This window comes from Brachyhypopomus gauderio, unplaced genomic scaffold (genome assembly GCF_052324685.1).
Source record: "Brachyhypopomus gauderio isolate BG-103 unplaced genomic scaffold, BGAUD_0.2 sc323, whole genome shotgun sequence".
NCBI lineage: Eukaryota > Metazoa > Chordata > Actinopteri > Gymnotiformes > Hypopomidae > Brachyhypopomus > Brachyhypopomus gauderio.
The window spans coordinates 4,125-8,149 of record NW_027507144.1 but is presented as its reverse complement, the minus strand read 5'-3'; the positions used below and the strand labels follow the sequence as shown (position 1 = coordinate 8,149).

General features: G+C 37.7%; 1 long non-coding RNA gene across 1 annotated transcript; it reads left to right on the top strand.

Annotated features, from left to right (window-relative positions):
• Positions 1 to 727: 727 nt before the first annotated feature.
• LOC143504712 (uncharacterized) lies at positions 728 to 3,755 on the top strand. The gene is made up of 2 exons (XR_013127637.1): positions 728 to 848; positions 1,700 to 3,755. It is a non-coding gene; the product is annotated as an uncharacterized LOC143504712 (long non-coding RNA).
• The last annotated feature ends 270 nt before the right edge of the window (positions 3,756 to 4,025 follow it).

The following is a 4,025-nucleotide window of genomic DNA, read 5'->3' as shown; positions in this document are numbered from 1 at the left end:
TTTTACAGAATTGTTTTCTTTTGATTCTTACATAAAAATAAAAGTTGTCCTCCAAAGATTAGTGTTAATGAAAAAGTAGTTTTTTGAACAGGTCTAGTGAGCCAAACGCCCCACCTGCCCTGTAGTAAATAGTTGTACATAATAAAAAAAATGTAAATATCAAATCAAATCCAATGAAATATATTTTGGTTTTCCACAACACATGTTGTCACAAAGCAGCTTTACAGGATTTACAAGTTTTAAATATGTTGTTATATGTTTATTATGTGTGTATAGTTGTACTTGTAGTGAAGGAGCACTGTTTGATAATAATAAAAAATGATCAAATCCTCTTGGGGCGGACATTTAATCCTTTATAAGGTAAAGATACATTGATAATTCAATTGAATAAAAAATATACTATTAGTTTATATTAATAATCAAATGAAGGAAATGATAATATATGAAAGATTTGACTTGACTCTCAGCCGACAATTAGCTGGATGCTAACGTTATATAGGAAATCCCATAGGAATGCTATCGGAAATTAGCATTATCATGGCGGTGCAAATTGGCTTTCTAAAACAGCAAAGAGCGAGCAGGCTGTTTGTCTAATGTAAAGCATTAGTAGTAATGAAGAAAAGGTTTTCCTGTAGCGTTGGCTTGGTTCGGGCCAGTCCCCCCTCAACCGATGCATACCGGCTATTAGCCAGGATCAGGAGGTCACAGTGGGGTTTGAACCCTGCACTGAGTGGCCTGTCGCCCAACACCTTATCCACTGACCTACAGGACAACCAATTATGCTTAAAACAAAAAAAACATTTGAAGACATCAAATCCTCTTGGGGTGGACATTTAATCCTTTATAAGGTAAAGATACATTGATAATTCAATTGAATAAAAAATATACTATTCGTTTCATTAATAATCAAATGAAGGAAATGATAATATATCAAACATTTGACTTCACTCTCGGCCGACAATTAGCTCCATGCTAATGTTATATTGGAAATCCCATACCAATGCTACCGGAAATTAGCATTATCATGGCGGTGCTAATTGGCTTTCTAAAACACCAAGTACAACATCTATCAATAAGGTCGCTTTTTTATTTATACCATTAGTTTCATTAATAATCAAATGAAAGAAATTATAATATATCAAAGATTTGACTTCACTCTCGGCCGACAATTAGCTCCATGCTAATGTTATATTGGAAATCCCATACCAATGCTACCGGAAATTAGCATTATCATGGCGGTGCTAATTGGCTTCACCAAGTACTCTCTCTGTCTCTCTCTCTATCTATCTATCTATCTATCTATCTATCTATCTATCTATCTATCTATCTATCTATCTATCTATCTATCTATCTATCTATCTATCTATCTATCTATCTATCTATCTATCTATCTATCTATCTGCTAAATAATTGGGGAAAAAATTGTTTGAATCTATTCTAGACAGAAAATACCCAATAAAGCCAATGAGAGTATCAAACAAATACATGTGATATATATTTACAGAGGATATTAGTAGCGGTAGTATTAGACTTTCTGGGTGCACCACAGAGCTGCTGCCTCATTCTTGCTCTGTTAATTAACATAATAAAGGGTGATGTTTGGTCCTGCTGATTGCTGGCAAGACAGAGGGGAAGGAGGGGTGATGTCCTGACGATTAGGATACAGAAATATCTGTATTTCTCTTTCTTTAATTCCCAGGAGAGTCTGGGACCCGACAGCGTTCAAGGCCATCATCGCGTGGTCGACGTGGCTGACGGTCCGGTGGAGCTGCGTCACCAGGCTTTTGTGACATAGCAGAGGGTGGACGGCATCGTTGCTCTCCGGGACAAACTGCCAGAGAGCGACAAAGGCGGGGCTTTCTGCCCGCCATGTCACAGACACCGACTGGTGAAGGGACGGTTCAAAAGCAGCCATTCGTAGACCTCTGTTGTCGCTGGGACACAGAGTCTGAAGCGGTAGGCAAACCTTCAGTAATCCAGTAGCTTCAGGATTTTCTAGGTTGGCTTGTACAGTGACAATAGTTCTCTAGCCCATGATACACTGGATGTTGTTTTGCCATTCTGGAGTATGGCAAGGATTAAAACACTAGACCAAATGCAGTCAATCACTTCATGATCCTCCATGAGAAATACAGGAAAATAGTCAAAAACAAGAGAAGAGACAACACAACAGAGGAAGAGAAAGGAACTGCAATGAGTGATTGACTGCATTTGGTCTAGTAAGTGTTTTAATCCTTGCCATACTCCAGAATGGCGATACACCTGGCGATTAGTAGGAAGTTGACAGCCACTGATGCTGGAGCTGGGCTGCCCAATGAGATACACATGACCGGAACACCTTGTGGCAGGAGATTTTTCCACCTTTCTTCTCTTCTCTGTTGGTTCGTCCTGTTCACTTGTATCGCTGACCACTTTCCCGCTGTGCAGATGTCTTACAGATGCCACGATCTCAGCAGTTCACAATCTTAAATTAAGATATAAAGCTTAGTTGGTTCAAACCTATTTCTCAATGTAATGTGTGATCATTGTGATATATGTACAATAGAGTAACATTTTTGAGATAGTCATGTACAGTGTTGCGATAACGGCGTCATTTTGTCAGTAACGGGATAATATAATTAATTACTTTTCCTGTCGTTACAACGCCGTTGACGTTACTGGTCATTAAAAGCGGTGCGTTACTATATATTGATATACTAACAGTAATGCGAGCGGACCACTGCCCAGGCTAGTGAGGAGTAACAGATCTCGATAGGTCACAGTCCTCGGTGTAACACCTGTTTAACTTAACAAGGCTAAGGCAGCGTTATGGTAGCCAATCCGAGCCAGTGTTTTTACACGCGCGCCAAAGCACACCAGTGACACGACAAAAACGGAGAAGAGACAGAAATAGCGAGTCAGAAGCAAGCCGAAGAAAAATTATCATTTTCAAGGTGGCGATATAAACATTATTTAAGAAAATACTTGAAGTTCCTGAATGTCTACCAGACTGGGTATTTGATTTATTTAAGAATAGAGGTTTTATTCTTAAGTTTACTTCTGTTCTGAACAATCCAGTTGTTTCAGGTTGAGAGAATTTAATTTAATTTGATAGATGTCAATGTAAATATGTAAATAGATGTAGTTTGGCCTTTGAATAATCTGTTACATATTTACCACATCACATATCTTTCTTCTCCGAGGTTCACTTGGGGAGTAACACTGCAGTTGGAGCCTACAATTCCAGTATCATCGCTCCGACATGGAATGAAAACCTGGCGTTCATCATAAGACATTTACATTGACAATATCAGCACCCAGAACTTTCATTCTAGTTACCTTATACTTAGCCTGATTGTGTGATTTATTTGTAACTTGTGTATTAGTCTGTATAATTTGTTTTTGTGTAATTTGTGTGTTAACGGGCCGCCCAATGGAGGATGGGTTCCCTTTTGAGTCTTGGTCCTCCCAAGGTTTCTTCCTATTCCCCACCATCTAGGGAGTTTTTCCTTGCCACTGTCGCCTTTGGCTTGCTCATAAGGGATTTGGACCCATAGTATTGTTAACTTTGTAAATACTGTAAAGCGCTTTGTGACAACATATGTTGTGAAAAGCGCTATACAAATATATTTGATATTTGATTTAAATGCACTTTATATAGTGTAACTGTTTACTTTTGCTTTTTATTATTATTATTATTTACAAAGATTTGGGGTTTTAAAGGATTTTATCCTGCACTGGTCTGTTGATGTGCAATAAATACTCATTTCAACTGACTGTGAGTACTGCTTTTTCAAAAAATCCTTATTCATTGGCATATAACTTTTTTTTAACTGTAATGCAAATAGTTACTTTCCCTGGTAACGAGTTACTTGTATTATAGAGTAATTCAGTTACTAACTCAGTTACGTTTTTGAACAAGTAGTGAGTAACTATAACTAATTACTTTTTTAAAGTAACGTTCCCAACACTGGTCATGTATCATAAGATGTCATCCTTTCCAAGCATCAAAAATATGTATGTTTTTGCATTAAATATAGTTGAAA